Raw genomic sequence first — 18,085 nt, forward strand, 5'->3', positions numbered from 1 at the left:
GAATACATGACTAAATAGCAGGACTTTCTGAATTAAGCTTTTCCCTTTTCCTAAAAAAAGGAGGTATTTTTCTTTCTCCCCAGGCCAAAAAATACAAGCTCTTTATAAATCTTTGGATAGGGCCTTTCATTCGAGGTTGAATTTATACAGCATTTGAAGTGCTGTATAAATTAATATACTTTTAATGCTTAATATTTACATAGTGTTTGGTGAGAATTAATGTTCACAACCCTTCTGGGAGCTAATGCATTTAGAGGATGGCAAAAACGCTACTACAACAACAACAGGCTTGTTAATTTGGGTAACAACTTGATTTTTGAGGCATAGCAGAAGCAGAAGTAATTGGTTGCACATCACGGAGCACCTCTTGAAATCAAGTCACACATGTTTAAGGACAGAAGCATGCAAAATACAAGGGCCCTCGTGAAGAGTCTGAATTTCCATGGTCACGTGGAACCAGCATCAGAGGTCAGAGCAACACTACAACCAGAATACACCTAGTCCACTGCCTCAACCTATTCAGATAAAATAATTTATGGTAGGATATTGGCTGTTAAAAGAAAGCAGCATCCCCATGCCCTGGCATGACATAGCCAACAGATACTTGATTCACTTTGGAGTATTTTTACTGAAACAGTCTTGATTACAACAGTGTTATCCTCGTTTTTCTGAAAAGCGGTTTCAATCCAGTGACTTTTGGGGAAATCTCACAGATAAGCATGAGGTACGACTTCAGCTTCTTTCTCACCTCCAGTAACACAGCCTGTTCCTAGTACTACACTGTAGACACACCAGCATGCAAGAACCAAAGTCCTGCCGTGAGGCTGCAACGCAACACATTCCTCTTCAAAAGCAAGACCAGTTCGCTACCTAAAAAAAACAAGCAACAAATTAAAGTTTGAAGAATAACAGCTTCCCCTTCATAGAGAGATCAGTCCTTCCCAGGAAAAAGTCCCCAGAAAAAAAAAGTTCTAATCCACCAGATCTTGTTCTTTCCTTGGTGCTCATCAAGAGCTCTGAGTGCAACTGAATTCACATGGCTGATGGGAGGAAGGGGGGTTGAGACAGTCTCCAGCAAAACACAAATGTGACTCTAGCAGTTGAAAAAAATGCTTTAAGGTGGGAAAGGCCTTGGAGACAGTTGCTTTCAGGTGAGTACTAATCAACATAGGACACTACTGCAGGTATGCTGACACCCACAATGGTCAGGGTGAATTCAACGTGTAGATACATTCCAGGTGAGACCTGGTAGTTATCTGCTGCCTGTGACAACAGTACCAGTTTGAATGAACGCTGCAAGGCTGCAGCATTCTCGAGAACACCTTTCCTGTTGTTAACCCTGTTAGGGAGGTGGCAGCTTTCGTTTCCTTCCAAGAATCCCATTTTATATGCTCGGTTCCTCGGCTTTTAGTGCCCTTTGCCCAGCACACGTGTGCTAATGAAGCCCCGAGAAGCTCATCCTCACCTTTGGCTGCTCCTGTTTATTCTGCAAGAAATGTTTCAAGTGAACATCTCTGCCCATTATCACTTGCAAGGCCACAACTGTGGAAACAAAAAGAGCATATTTATGATCATGAAAATGTGCCCTGAAAGGCAAGGTTAAACTCTTGATAAAAAGGGTGAACAGCAGTCTGTGAGGAATGTGTCTGGTACCGTTAAAGTCACTGGGAATAGCCACTTTAGCAAACTGATGTGCCGAGATCCTGCCAGTACCTGGAGAATGTGTTCACAGAAGTAAAAGTCTTTGAATATTCTCACTATTCTCTTAAACTCCACAAATTAAAGCATAAAATTGATCTAGCCTGTGAATGGTGATGTTATGCAGCTCTTTTAATTAAAAAAGTTAATTGAAGATTTAAATGGTGGATCATATCATTTGTATGAGCACTACGCGACAGATATGTAGAAGTCAGATGTTGCAGAGGTAGAGCTGAGTCAGCCTTGGTTTTTGGAATTGAATTTAGAAAATTACTACAGTACGTGGTGGGATTGAGTAAAGAGAACTTATTCAGGCACAACTCAGCGATATAAGACATGCTAAACAGCGCTTCTCGAAAAAACGTATCACCCAACTTGCACGAATGAGATACAGTTAACTGCCACAACTCATCACGAGCCATCCTGCGCCTAGGACAAGACCTCTATCTGTTAAAATAGGCTGTATGAGGGGCATAAAGCAATGCAAAACTTTTATTAGTCAACTAAAACTTGAGCCAACATCCATCTGTATAAATGCCTTTGGGAAGTAATACTTCTCCAAACCCCATAAATAACATCAGAAAGTTGCCAACCTGCTGTGGAATTGGACATCTATATTTGGCTGCAAAATCTCTTTGTGGAAGCCTAGGGTTCCTGCAGTTCTGCAACTCAGCCTTCCATCTGTAACTCAAAAGGACAACACACTGCAGACAAGGTGTAGAAATCCCAGGAGCAACGAGAGGAAGGAAACTGCTGAAGAAACTGGGCTTAAGATACAAGGTACACACAGAGGATGAAGATGTTCCGTAGAAAGAGGGTGACAGAAAAGATGCAGAGACCTTCTAAGGCCTTGAAAGATAACACAAGGCAGACAGGAGTTTAAAAAAGGAAAGGTCATTTCTATGGGAATACAGTGAAGTTTAGAAAAGTGAAAGGATGGAGAATAAATGAGATGTGTTGCCAGTGGATTTTTACCTTAAAACCAGGGATAAGCAGAGTAATTGCAGGTGTGAGGAAAACCAGCACAGGAATCTGTGACAAGGAAGTAACACAGTAAATGGTGGTGGACAACAAGCTTTTCTGTTTCTACTCAAAGACATCTTTAAAAGGGCTTGGCAGGGAAGAGAGGAAAAGTCTACCCTTTATTGTATCAACGAATTCTTAACTCTCGATGGCCTTTTTTCTACTGCTCTGTTCTTTACCCAAAACAGTGCCATTAATCTGGCTTTCACGCAGGTGTTCCAAGATTTTTCTGGGGGGAGATTTAAACAGCAGTTTGTGCTGTGTTAATCTCAAACAGCATGATCCTTGCCTACAGCACGTAACAGACTGTTAAGGTAAAAATCACAACATTAATATTCCCTCTCCCATAACCACAAACTTCAAAACAACCCTTTCTTTTAGGTTTAGAAATATTACTGCTTTGCCAAAGCACATCAGCAGAGAAGGTGGCAATGCATTGGAAAATGAAAAATACATCAATCAAGGATGCTTAAGGCTAGCACAACAAGAGCGTGGCTACTAAAGGAAGCCTCTGCTCCTTCAGTACTCTGCATATGCATCTTAGCATCTGGAAAACATGTTCAGTCTATGATCTCCTCTCATTTTCTAGATGGAGGGCAAACCCAATGATCACAGTGAATTTAACTGGACAATTTGTCTGTCTGAAGAGGAGGACCGCCCTAAACAAAAGCAGCGTCTGAAAGGCAGAAGCAATCCTTTTTGGAATAGATTAGCACATCTCTAGGATTCACTGTCCAGGAAAGAAAATTACCTCTGATACATAATTCAATAGAGTAATGAGCCCACACTCAGATTCAGGATCCCAAATACAAGAATAGAAGAGAGCTGAACCACCTCTTTAGCTAACCATCAGTTTTCAGAATGTACAAACTGTGTATTTATGCTACTCATTTTCTCTCTCCAGATGGACGCGAGGTTTTGGGCACTGGCAGGATCTCAAGGCAGAATAATGCCTGATGCTTCTTCAAAGAGCTGTAACAAACACTTTACCTGACACGGGAAACTCAAAAGGTCTAGAGGTCAACAAATAAAGGCATAGTCAGACACTGGAAGGGGGGGAGAGGAAGGAGACGCTGCATTGCAGAAAATATTTAGTAAACTCTCACCCTCTTGCATCGTAATATCTTCCTACAACATGGTGAAGGCATCCCATCATCTTTATCTCTTCTAGTCCACCTGTGAAGAAGCAAGTGTCCTTTAGTCTCTGAAGATAGCAGGATCAAGGCCACCAAACCATTCCAACTTAAACATGCAGTTTGTGGTAGAGAAGCCATATGAGAGCTTAAAGAGGAGAAAAAAAGCACAACTAAACAAAAAATCCACCACCAACTGAGCATATTTTCCCACAGATATTGGCTCATTATGATGCTGAGACTTCTCCTGTTGTCCTTGGACAACATTTCTTTCCTCTCATCTGCTTGCTGGTCTCACTCAGACAGTCTCATTTCAGCAGTGTGAAAGGTTGTTCATTTTATAGAGGTCTTTCGTGAAAGATGAAAATTCAAATATGTTATAATTAGCTGCAGTTCCACATAAGTCAGTATTATTGCAGCTTTCATATTAGATCTGAATTTGTCCCACAAACGTGTGCATCAAATATTACAGTAGAATGATTAATGATATCACACATAATAGAAGGATTAAGCATTGATACAGGAGCGTTGCTCGAGAGGAACAATTTTAACTTCTTTCCACTCATAATATATTCTTGTCCTGTACTGTAAAAGAAACATGAAATTGAAAATAAAAATGGCTTTTCCTACTGGCAAGCAAAAGAAGAGATCTGATTCACGATTGAATTTCTCATTCAGTATTCATTGGTGGATTAAAAGCCAAATCATCTTAACAAATGGCATGGCAATGAACAACAAATATAAAAACCTCAGGACTTGTCCTGCTGAATAAATGTAGAATCATTTCCAGCAGCTTTGAAGATAAGTGCAATTCAACAACAAAAAATCTACCCCTCCCTCCACAATCAGGTCTGATTCAGCGCCTGTTACATCAGGCACCGTGGAATAACCTGTGCTAACAAGCTCTTCCATGGCACACTGAAGTCACCTTTTATTTCCCCCCCATCGCTTGTTTGTGCGGTTACTCAGTTTGCAAGCAACAGGGTGTGTTAGGAGGTAACTCATGACACAGGAACAGACAATAAGGAATTTTAAAATAATGTCTAGGAGACATGTCATGTCTGATACTGCAAAGCTTTATTACTGGGAACTGTTGTTTTCCATCAGTTGCATGATACTTTTAAGTGCTTATTTTTCTGGTGCGCTGAAAAGCAAAATAACTTCACTAACAAAACACCCTCCTTTAATTTGATATCAGTGCAGACGGTTGCAGTTTGCATCATTCTATTTAAACAAACGTTAAGGTACATTTCCTTTTACAATCATCATTAGAAGCCTGGTGGCTCCCAAGCACCCAGTCATTCTTCTTATGTCAACACAGGAATATTTATTTTAGTTTCTTGAAATACGCACCCTGGAGCCAAGGGAGTTGCACACCAGGTGCCACAGGGACGTGCAGCTCTGCCCTGCGGTGCCTGCCATCAGACCACGCTTTGGGAAGGAGCTGAAGGGTCTTGTACTGATTAGCAGCCTGGTCTTCAACTGTGAGATGGGGGGGAAAATCAGTGGGATTTTGGAATTCCCAGGCACAGGAATTCATATTTGCAGACCTCGCTCTACAACTTTTAATTTAAATGCCCCAAATACAGGCTGCTCTCTAGTACTATTTATTTACAAACTCATTTAAGACAGTAGCTTCATATTCTGCACTGGTTCTTTTTTTGTAACCTTTGAAATCTCGTTCTTTGAGGGGCCACAAGAAAATGAGAAGTAGCAGTACTTTTGCAGCTTTCAAACTCCTAAGGCAGCAAGAAGTTAGAATATAGGTTCCCTTGGCGATCAGAAATAAAGACAGACGTGTATTTGAAGTCTGTTTCAGTTGAATAAAGTCATACAGCAAGACACAGATGACGAACTGGGACATGAGTAGAAGATGAATCCCAACGTCTCCAAGGGAAGGAGTGGACCGCCTACAACTTCCACCCGCAAACCCATGGCCCGAGGGGGAGAACAGCCCCCTCGATTCCTCTCCCGAATCACATTTTCTCAGAAGATGAGTCAGCCCCCAAGAGATCTTTGTTTTAACAAAACCCATATCGCTGCTCCTGTAACTTTCCGATTGTCTTTTCCCATGTCTTGCAAAGCGATGAATTAGAAATTGCTCTTTTTATTTTACAACTGTTTTTTACTATGATTTTCCCTCACACATGGGAAGAGAATAGTCTCTGCTCTAGCACCCCGGTTTGCCAAAGCTTGAAGGTCCTTTTCACCCCCCAAACATAAAGGCATTTTGCCCCACAATAATGAAACCATCAGCTCGCAGGAGAGCTTTGCACTGACACCAGCATATTCTGCATTTTATGAAGCAAATTACAAGGCTTCTTCCAAGTCTAGGTTCTCCTGCCTTGTCTCAGCCATTTGGTTGACTCCCTGAGGTCTCTGCTGAGATGTAGCTCATTGGCTAAGTTATATAAAAGGAGTCTTAAGTAGAGCACTCTATTGAGGTTTGAGTTTTCCCTTTAAAATGCAAATGGCTGGTAGTTAATTCCCTTTTGGGATTTAAGAGCTGAATTTAAAATGGGAAATGATGATACAAAAATATACTTCAGAAAGCATTGCAGTATGAGTAATGAAACATTCGCCACATGAATACAGATTCTTCTGGTCAGCCAGACATTTTCATTTATCTGCATTTTAATAGTTTCCCTCAAAACTGCTTTTGGCTAAATTTTTCCTCAACATATTACCTGGTGCAGTCTCAGCGGACTGCAACGAGGGCAAAATTTGACCACGTTTTCTATTTTTTAAAATATCATATATCAGCACATTTAAGTGTATCAATATTCTATCAGGTATTATAAATATCGCCCTCTTTTCTGTTAAAAAAGTCTAATGAGACCTTTTCCATGCTTCCTGAAAATACCGCTGGATGACAGACCTGTTTGCCAACTCCTTTGTTGACTGGAATGGCTAAAGAGCTATCCAAAAAAGTGTCTGCTTAGCAAAGATTTTAAACCAGTATTTACTTACCAATTTCAAAAGGAATGCTTTCCATCTCACTTTCTTTTTCAGAATTACCAGCCTGCTTCTAAGGGGGGGAAAAATAAGCATGTATAATGATGTCCTTAGATCAATTTATGCTTAAACACATACATATGCACACACAGACACACCCTGACAAGCTTACACGGACCTGGGGGATGCAAAGTGCTCTAACCTGCATTTAAAACTCAGGGTGCTCTACTCCTTGCACGATCAGGCCTTAAGTAACTCAACTGGATTCCTTGTATTTGTTCTGTCTTCCGGAAAATATACCTTTACATAACCCTTCAAAAGAATTCGTTTCTATGCACATAGACACTGGCATAAACACATACACCAGTTTTAATAAACCTTATACCGGTAAAGGACGGAACTGTGTCATCATGATATGAAACCCACAGATCACATGTCTAAAATGGAACTGCAGACTTTCTAGCCTAAGTTTAGAAGGGCCTAACCCTGTGGTCTTGTCAAAGAACTAGAAATTCTTTTTATTTGGATATGCTTGCTTTAGCACGTGGGCACAGAGCCGGAGCAGATGCAGTGGTATGAAATAGGAGCAGACCCCAGCCCGGGTTCCAGCACCTACCTGCTGATCCAGCATCACCTGCGGTAGCTCAGCACAGGCACACAGGTAGATCCCTTGGCAGGGTCAGCACATAAATACCTACGCCTTCTAAAAACCTGAAAAACAATGAACGACACCAGTCTTATTTCAAGTTTTTCCTCTGTCTATACAAGAAGAGACAGAATACCTCAAATATTCAACCTTTTCCTTTTGCCCTTCTTTTGTTTCCATGTTTTTCTGCAAATTGCATACAGTCCAAGTTCTCAGGGCTCTGTTCTCTCTTTTCTGTTAAAAACTGACTTCAATCAAACCCTAGATCTAAAAGTCCCCAAACAACCAACAAAGAACGTATTTCAGTACGTTAAATTTGAGAAGTCACAACAAGGGCTGTGGTATAATACTGTGATATCACTCACAACAGACTATTACTTCATTGTGAATGAATACAGCATCTGGCACGGGGCAGGAAATAATTTACCAAAAAAGCATCTAAGAAGTACAGCAACGAAAAATAAGAATCAAATGAGTTTGCGGCTATGTAAGTGGTTCTCTTCGTTACCTGTTCCCGCAATGTCAAAACGTTTCTTTAAAGTAAGGGAAGGAAAAATACCACACACGTTAAGTCTTCTTTTTCAGCCTTCGACTCAAATGGTTGCCAATAGCTTTTCAACAATTGCGTGATTCACTATTGAGTATTTCATCGTGAGAGAAGCCTGCATTCTGTATGGTAGAGGGCTCTTTCATTCATTTAGATTTTGTATTTATGTTATCAACCAATGTGTCAGCTGCTAAAGAAAACCTGGTGAAAGACGATGAAAGGAGATAAACCCCCAACAGGTGTTACAAGAATACCGAATTGCCTTTTACTCTTAATTACACCTTTAATGTGTGTTTTATGCTGCGTTGCAGTTGCTCTATGTAAATGAAATAGTACTTTAATTTATTTTTTTTTTTTCTACAGTTTCTGCAACCACTATAAGAGAAAGTGAACGGGTCCAAATAAAACTGCATCAGGGCAAACCTTGGGAAGGAAAAAATTGAAAAGGGTATCAGCAGTAGATTTCCTAGAAGTTCTGCAGGCAATTAGAGATGCAAGGGCAGAGAAAGGGAGCCAGGCTCTGGAATTCATTATAAAGATTAACACAGAAGGAGACATTTCACTACAACATTTTGCATTTGAGGAGGACCGCAAGCATGTGAAGTGGCTCATTCAACTTCTTAAGGTATTCTTGGGTGAAACAGAACTGGTTCACCAAGGATGTGAATTCAGCCTTATCAGACTGATCTGAGAAGTATAAAATGACCTTGGTGTCTTAGGTGTATTCCTGTCTGCCTTCCTGAACACCTCAGCAAGGGAAATAATAGCTTTCAATGCAATCTGACCATGGTGGCAAAAAAGACATTTCGGTGTGAAAATTGGCTACTGATTGGATGGGCCTGCAGCTGGCAACTCTCTTGATCAAAATGACTACAAATTAGCTTTAAGAAATGCCCTTGCTGTTACTGGGGTCCTCTATTATTCAGGCAAATTCACTAGGAAACAAATTTCAGAGCATTTTGAATATCAGGTGTCAAATTCTAAGATCCTTTGATAAGACATACAGCCCAGATCCTACCTGAACTCCCACTGTAGTGTATTAGCTTTAAAGACGGTTTTCCCAAACAAACAGATTTTAGAGCACTGGGAAATACCAATTCTACTCTGACAGCAAAACTCTCAAAACAAATCTCCAGAAGAGGCCCTGCGAAATTAAGGCAGAGCAAACCTAACATGACACAGGACTCACAAGCCCTCTCAGCTGGAACTGCAGCAAATATGTTATTGTGAACTGCAGCCTCATGCTCAGGCGAGCAAATCCTGAATTTCTCCACTGTATGCAGGCTGAGGTTACAAGAGTTCAAAGCAATAGTTGAACAATCCTGTGATAACAGAGAAATGCTACGTACCCTCATAACTGTGTTTGAAAGAATGCTCTCATCTAACTACATAAATCCACTGCTTTGAAGACAACACCTCTGTTCCGGGTCAAGCTGGCCAGGTGCCTGAGCACACCTGGAATACATAACATTTGGGTGCACCTGAATAACATCACATGAGCTTTGACAATGAGGAGAATTTCCTGCAAGAAAAAAACAATAAGGAAAAAACATAAGACTGGCTCAAAATAAGTGGGTTATGTTCTGCTCACTAAAAGATTTTGTGGAAGCAGATTGACGTGCTATTTCTTCATAGCCTACAGTATCTGCATCCTTCCTCCAGTGTCATTTGTCTGAAGGACAGTGGAGGATGTGCCAGAATTCCCTGCCCTGGGCAGCAAATTTTTGTGTTTTTCCAGTCTGGCTGGCAACAGACTATCCCATTTGTAGCCACCTGCACCAGAGCAGAGACTGTAGCTTCAATCTTAATGGCTGTCTCAGGCAGTACCATTTTCTTTTGGTCAGCTTTAGAGACAAGGCAGCATTGAACTCACAGGCAAATCTTGGCACTCACTGTAAGTTTACTCCATTCGATACCCACTGTTCTCTTAAGACGCTTGTTTTCAAAGGCATTCCAGTATCCAACTATAGCATGGGTGGAATACACTTACTTTTCAAACTCCATTCAGTTTCAAAACATCCCCTCCTTTAAACTAATCAGTCATTAGAGTAAACACTTCTACTGAGACAACTATCCTCTTGAAGGACACAGCCCACTGCAAAGAACTGCTCTGCAAAAATATTTTGAATGCAATCCAAAATGACATCTAAATCAATACAGCCCCACGCTGCTGCAGGTGCCTGCTCTCCCTGCAGGGTCAGGTATTCCACCACAGTCTCCTATACCAAAGGTGTTGATAGCAATACAACGCTGCTAATGCGGCAAATGTTGTTTTTCTTCCACTCAACCACAAAATCCTAGACCCCTGTGAGAAAGTTGCAGCAGCGTTTTTCTTCTCGAAGCTCTAACTTGATAATTGTTATAACAGAAGATTGAGAAAAAGCTTGAAAACACAGTTAAGACTCTGAAAAGAAGCAGAGCATGCATCAACCTCCAAAACTGTTTTTTTTTTTTTTAATCAGACCCACAATGTTTTAATAAATACAGTAACAGTACAAACCTTACATTTACAACACACCCTAAAATAAAACAAAACTGGGGGGGACAACATGACACGACAAAAAAACACTCCACTGAACATCAGAGGTGGTATAAGAACCAGCTTTACCTGCAAAAACCAGCTACCAATACAACACCCTACCAAGGACCTGAGGCCACTAATAAATCTTACTGATCCTGAACAGCTTCACCTGGGGCCACCACCCATGGGGGCTGGGAGCTCTATTTAAGCTGAGCCCAGGGACCACATTCCTTGCTTGAGTAGTGCTAGAGGGGTGCTGGGGTTCAGCTTAAGGATGGTTATATTTGGGGATGGAACTCCAGCCTTGCTTTTTCAGCTTGATTTGGAATCTGTCTTATCATTGTGGACTTGGTAAGTGACTACTGGGTTTTGCCTAATCCCAATTGTCCTCACTAGACTGTATCCTGACCCATAGATGTAATTCCTGCACCTTAGACCTGCCTTATCCTCTTGAACTTGCCTGATGACCTGGATTCTTGAATGACCCTGATGGGCATTTCTAGATAAGCCTTACTCATCTTGTTTGGGTGCTGAAGGATGAGACTGCAGCTGGTGAGTACTTTTGCAAGCATAGAGATCAGACTCTTGGGCAAGAGCTAAAAACTTTCTAGGGGAAGGTTTTTTACCTTTAAAATGGACAATGGTTTCTAAAACTGCTTTAGAAAATGCATTGTGTATAATGAAATCTTCTTTTTTAAAAGCTCTGTTGCCCTACTCCAGTAGAGGGGTAAGACAGATGGGGAATGGGGAATGTGTTATACAGTAGCAGATGAAAGAAGTGTGGCTTGCTTAGTCTAACAAAATAAAACTTCAGGAGAGGCTATGACTGCTGTCTATAAATATATCGGGGGAGTAAACACTGAGGGGAAAAAATTCCCTATTTAAACTGCATAAAAATGTTGGCACAAGAACAAATAAGTAGAAAGAGGCCTTTGAAAAAAAACTTGTTTTCAGTGATGTTTTCAGTCCCTCATTCAAGGCTGTAAGAACAAATACCCAGTTTCTCCTAAGAGAAAGCCTGCTCAAGTTATGTATACTGTGGTGTTTGTGATGGAGAGGACTTAGTGGCTTGGAAACCCCCTGCCAACTCTTACACTCATGAGAAGGTCGGAGTTCTTAACTTTGAATTCTGGGGAAGGAGAAAGACTGACCATTTTAAGGGTAAGTGTCTCTACCAATATTGAAAAATAATGAGTTTTCTCAGCTAGGGGATTTAGTTTTTGCTATTCTAGAAGAAGCCCAGAAAACCAGAATGGAGAGTTGGTACATATATTAAATGATAAAATATGATAATTTTTTAAATGTGGCTGCTGTCTAAGTATCTACCATAACTTATCACTGAACTCTTTTCCATGTTGCCTCTCTTCTTCATCTACTAGGCATATCCAGAAGCAGGAGGAGTGTCTCTCAAGATCCCTTCTTTTCCAACAGAGGCTGGGTAAGACTGACTCTATCATCACAATCATTGCTTTTTTTAAAAATGACTGTCAAAAGCATGTGTATTAACAAGTCCTTTCCCAGAGCTGGAGACAGGGAAACTTTCAAGAAAACTTAAAGTCCTGTAAATCTTTATGGTGACTTTTTAAAGACTTCATTATAATGCCTAGATACAGGACTAGTTTTAATGGAAAATATTCTTTATTCAGCTTTGTAGCAAACTTGGAAATATCAAAAAGAATTGTTAACAGTCTTCTGAGTCATCCCAGCTCGCTTAACAGAAAGGAAACCAAACCAGCTTCTGTTTACTTTGCAGTTGAGGCACAAATTATTTCCTACTAATGACAATGCTTCTACATAACCAGAACTGGGTAGCGGTTGAAACCGAACTTGAGAGAAAAATCAGCCCACAAAGTTGGGTACTCTTAGTTTTGCAAGGCTAATCATGGCTGAACATATTTCCCAGAGAAGAAATGCATGTACTAAATAAACAGTAATCCCAGATGAAGAAGTAGTTGACCTGGATTTGAAGTTGAACTACATCTGTCAAGCACAGATTTCTGGGAAAAGCTCCAATCATCAAGGAGTCTCGCAATGCGAACAACAACTCTGCTGCATCGGTGATCCTGTACTGGCCACAGCCTGTGAGCTGGGGCACTTGCTGGTACCACGACCACCTGGCAGCCTTGCTTAGGGGCTGGGACTCCCCAGTAGCAGCTATGCACAAGAAGACTGAAAAATATTTTTCTCACCCTGGAAAAGGCTGCAAACAGGCAATTTACATCAAAAGTTGTGAAACGCAAAACTCTTCTGGTTGATTTTTCTTCCTCTAAACACAAAGATCTCAAGACACCATCAGAAGCAGCAGCCTTCAAAAATACTTTTCTAATGGAGTCGGGGGGATATTGGTGTATGAGTGGTAAAGTATTTTCCCTGCAGGCATTTTCACAGCCAGAACTCACTTTTCCCATCCCTATACCACAGCATGGCTTTCCTAAATATGTTTTCATGGTGAACTGAACGACTCCCTTTTCCCAAGACTTGATGCAGCTTTTCTCAAATGCACAATAAAGATTGGGGGGGGGATTACGTGAACTGTTCCCTGACTTACTACTGTGCCTGTTGCCTGTACTTATTGAAGGATCAATGCCATTTTGGCGTGTACAGAGCAAACAAAAGAGTAGCCAATATTGAGTGTATGTGATGAAACACTTTCTCTAATGGTATGGTTTTCCATTTAGCTTTAAGCAAACCCACTTTTAAAATTTTGAGATGATTAGGTAGATGTCATCAGAACACACTAACCCCCAAACTTCTTTTAGTCAAACCTTTCCTTGCAGTATAAGGGGATAATTCAGCTTGGTTAAAAAAAAAAACAAAACCCTAGTTGTTTTTTTTTTTTTGGGGGGGGGGAGGAAATAGGATAACTTTGTATTTGTATGTGTTTTACATGAGGCTACCTTAATTAAATTTATTGTGGCTTGCTCTGCAACCAGTAAACTCGTATCACTACCTTCAACCCTGTTTTGTATTCTCTGTGCAGGATATAAAGTAATTACATTTCAGTTCCATTATAACTTAGCAGGTTCTAACAGAAACAGGGAGAGAGCTGAAGTTTTTCCATCTTCTCAATTGGTGTTTTAAATCACAGCCAGACACTGACTTGCACAGGGAAGCTAGATTAGTACCACTATGCACAGCCCAACTCTGTGCACAGTTTAATTTGGAAATCTAGGCACAAGTACCTACTTATCATGCACAGATGTAGCCTGGGAGGTCAACAGGGCCAGTGAGGCATCATCTGCTTCTATAACTCAAATGGGTTTACAGCACTTAAGCATTTTTCTTGGTCATGTTTGAAACTACATCATTCTCAAAATGGGATAATTCATGAAGAAAAAAATCAAATAACCCCAACAGAACCAGAAACTAAGAGGTATAGGAAAAAAAAAAAAGCTTTCTAGGAGATCTGAAAGGAGATGGAGAATTGGTGAGCAGCTTCAGGGAGAAGTGCCCCAGCTGTGGGAGGCTTGTTTTTTAAGGCAAAGACTTGTGATAGTGGTTTTACTAGGTGAAGGGAATGGATGAGGAGGTTCCAATGAAAGAGTTAGGTCAAAGATACTTGCAAGTAAATTAGATGGGGTGGGGCTGCAGCATGATTTTCCACCTGGAATCTGAAATGAGGGAGAAAATGGCACTGGCAGGGAGGATGTTGGTACGCACGTTTTGATGGGGCAGAGTGGCCTGGAAAGATGAGCCTTGTAGTGGCCACAGGGAAGAGACAAACCAGGCAAAATGGGACACGTGCAGCAGAGGAGTGCTGAAATAGTATACACATGAGATGATGGAGATACAGATCTGATGACCCAGGAGATGAGAGGGGAAAAGAAGGATTTGATGGTTACAGCGCTGTTCCAGACAATACAGGCGAACGGGGAAATTTATTTTATGTAGCTTATTTGAACGATGAAAATTAGAAATAAATAAATTTAACCTACTGTGAAGGCTCCTCTCTCTGACAGCATGAGGCTATTGGAAAAACAAAGCCTGTGCTGGAGCATCAGAAACAACACATTAAATGTGGGAACTACAATAGGCATTACATCAGATTCCAGATACTGCAGATGATGAATCAGACCAGCATGCTTGTTCTGCATCTGGCAGCTTGTTGCATCCACTGTACACTTGCACTGAATCTGTGTTTTCAAGACAAGAGGGGAAAAAAACCTGTAGAATAACTTCCAGAATAAGACCCATGTACCAGTGAAGGACACCCCTGAGGTCCTGTGCCGATTTGTGCCCAACTGTAGAATTACATGTCTGCACGAAAACATGGCACAATAGTATGTTTGTGTCGGAGCTAGTAAGTTTCCAAAATGTTAGGGAGACTCTTGAAAATCCCAAATAAAAATACAACACTGAAAACACTTTGATTTTTTAAAAGTAATACATATAGCTGTTAAGACTTAGAGGAAATAAAGCAGTTTTGTTTGGTCTTATGTATTTCTTTCTGCTATTTGGTAATCACAACGTTTCAGCATGGTATAAATGGAATTGAAACTGTTTTTATCGGCTAGAGGAATAAATTGAGTCTATAACTTTCATCATGCAAATTAAGAGAACTGGCCAGAGGAGTAAAAAAGTATTGTGGAGGGGAAAAACCCTGAGCTTCTCCGAACTGGGTAACTCATTCTGCTCACTTCAGTTTTAAATTTCTTTCTTGCCTAACAATTTAAGTTTAATTTACTAAGCACAAGTTAGAAAATTTGCATCTCTTTTTATCTTGATTGCTCATGGAAGAGACAGGTCAATACAAGAGGGGATGATTTCAGTATACACCTGCACGTCTTAATTTATAAGGCTTTAAAAAGACAGACCTAGTGGAGAAGTATGCTTAATTGCACCAAGATCTGACCCTCTCGCTTTTCTCCTAGTACAGAGAATGAGCAGAACCAGTTTTTGTAAAAGCAGTGATTCATCTTTAACCAAAATTTACCCTTCCTCTATTACTGGGTGTTGGGTCAATTGGCCGCAATAGCCCATTGCAAGATCCGTTCATTGCTGCCCACACTTCAGCAGAACAGTGTTTATTATGTACATGCAGTTCGTGAAGCCATTTGGAAGAAACTTAAAAGGTACTAAACACAGAGATGGTCTTATTTAAGAAATATCTACTGAACTACTAGATCAAATAGCTTTCTGAGCATATGCTAATGTCAAATAAGGAATAAGAAAAGCAGTATTTTTCCATGCCACCATAATACAAACACCTCTTTAAGAAGAACAGTGACAAAAGTACAACGATAACCCCACTGGAATGACCAATTAGTTAAATTTCTGAACAATAGTAATTATTATCCTTCTCTGAGCTGACATTTAGGACTCAGAGACATATACCATGAAAAGAAAAAAAGAAATGCCAGCGCCAGTCTGGGTCCCTTTAGGCAGAAGGAGCCCTTTTGGGGGCATTTCCTCACGGGATGACCCTCGATAGATATTCACAGCTCTTGCTTCAGCTTTTAATTTATAAGTATATGAGTGAAATTTCAGTGAAATGCTATTTTTGACACAATCTCAGAGAATTATGCTGCGAGGGGCTGTGGAGTATGGTGCCTGGGAGCCCCCTCCCCAGGGGTTTCAGGCTGGCCTCCCTCTCTTAGCGGGGAGAGAGACGGACCTGGCCCTCCCTGCCCTTGTTAAAGGCACGGGGACGGGGACGGTGACACCGGCTGCCCCCATAAATCACTGCCCGCCACTCGGGGTCCGCCCCGCCGCTCCTCCCCGCCGGCAGGGGGCGCTCTGCCCCACCCTCACCCCCCGCCCTCCCGGCAGGGGGCGCTGCTCGCGGTTCCCCCCCCCACACTCCCCCACCTCTATCCCCAGCAGGGGGGCGGAGCGCCGTCATAAGAGGCGCGCTCTGATTGGCGGCAAGGCGGAGCGGGGATAAGAGCGGCGCTCTGATTGGTCGCGGCCATCGAGAGGGAGTAAAGGCCCAGGCAGGGGTTTCCCCCCCCTCCCCTCCCCGGGGATGCCCCCCCCCCCCCCCTCTGCTCCCCGGCCCCCTGACCTGGCCGCCTCCGAGTCTTTTCTCGAAGACTTTTCTCCCCCATCTTCTCCGGGAGGAGGCGTTTCAGCCAATCAGCGTGCGGCCCGACGGCCTGTTGCCAGGCAGATTATGGTAATGAGGCCCGGGCGGCCGCCCGCCCCCCCCCCCCCCCCCCCCTCCGCTCTGCAGCTACCATTGTGAGGTGAGGACAGGTGGGGGGGTTTGGGGCCGCAGCGGGGCCGGCGGCGGCGGCCGGGACGCGGCACCCGCACAGGACCCCCTCAGGTAACGCGATGGGACGGTCCGGGAGGGAATCCCGATCCGGGGACGCCGCGGGGACCCGCCGGGGGTTTTGGAGATGTTGTTTTAGTCGCACCCAAGATGGCGCCCGGAGCTGGCGGCTCCTTAGCGCTGGGGACGGGATAAACCGTTCGCTCCCGCGAGTGGGGGGGGGGGGGAGCGGGGCGCAGTTATTCCCCTTCCCCCCCCGCGGGAGAGGTACGGTCCGCTCCCCCCCCTCCCCGCCCCAGCCGGGATCCCCCACCCGCCCCGGACAGAGGGAGAAGGGGCTGCCCCCACCCCTGTTTCCCCCCCTCCCTGGATGGTACAGTCCGGACCCCGGCACCTCAGTGGCGGGGGGGTGGGTGTCGGAGCCATCTTGCCGTCCCCCCCAGCACTGTGGACGCCTCAACACCCCCCCTCCCCCCCCTTATTACTTTGGGTCGTTCGTGGTTAGATCGGCTTCCCTCCTCTCGGCTTGCCCGGCCGGCCTTTTTCCTCGGCCTCTCGCCGACAGCCCCCGTTGTCCTCCCCCGCCCAGGGCCGGAGTGGTTGGGGCTGACTGACCGTTGGGAGCCCTCACGGCGGGGGCGGGGGGCTGGCGGTGCCTCGCTCTTTCTCGGGGGTTGCGAGGGGGGGGTGTTCCTCACACTGGGGAGCAGTGGCGGGAAGCGGGCGGGACATCTGCGCCTCCTGATTGGCCGCGTGCCTCGCGCCCGTGCCTCCCATTGGCTTAGTTAGGGGAGGGGGCGTCGCACCCCCCCCCCAAGGGATTGGCTGCCGTTGATGGCGGTGGTGGGGCGCCGAGGGTATATAAGGGGGAGCGGGTGTAGGTGGGTCTACAGTCCGGCCTGAGGGGAACGAGGGAAGGTTGTTGGTTCGGGTGCTCTTTAGGCACCGGTATAGGCCCCAGCAGGGCTGGGTGGCCCTGAGGCTCCGTGTGGAAGGGTGGCGGCTCTTTTCCCCACCGCCGTGAGGTGCCAGGAGGGGGATTGTGTGGTTATGCAAGGGCGGAGCGGGAGCAGGCCGGTGGGTTCGGGCCTGCTGCTGGCTCCCAACAGTGTGAGGTGGTTCCATCCATCGAGAGGCTGAAGGAAAGGGCGAGGCCCGCCTGCGAGCAGAAGCAGCTTCTGCAAGTAGAAACTGTGGTGTTTGCCACCACTCTGCTAACATAGGTCTTCGTGCCAGTGGTGGTGGTCGCCTCTAGCAAATGCGCCTGTTGTGTGACATGTGGTTATAGCATGTGACTGTTTGATTTGAGGACCCTCTTGCTACCTAGGTTGTGTTGAGTTGCCATATT

The 18,085-nt window shown here is 43.7% G+C and overlaps 1 long non-coding RNA gene across 1 annotated transcript; it reads right to left on the reverse strand.

The window, feature by feature from the left end:
• Nucleotides 1-498: 498 nt before the first annotated feature.
• On the reverse strand, nt 499-17,401 carry LOC309680249. The gene is made up of 6 exons (XR_014269914.1): nt 17,223-17,401; nt 7,426-7,520; nt 6,825-6,882; nt 3,828-3,897; nt 1,466-1,542; nt 499-870 (listed from the first exon to the last, which is right to left on the reverse strand). It is a non-coding gene; the product is annotated as an uncharacterized lncRNA (long non-coding RNA).
• Between the last annotated feature and the right edge of the window lie 684 nt (nt 17,402-18,085).

This window comes from Vanellus vanellus (genome assembly GCF_965231255.1).
Source record: "Vanellus vanellus genome assembly, chromosome: 21".
NCBI classification, from domain to species: domain Eukaryota; kingdom Metazoa; phylum Chordata; class Aves; order Charadriiformes; family Charadriidae; genus Vanellus; species Vanellus vanellus.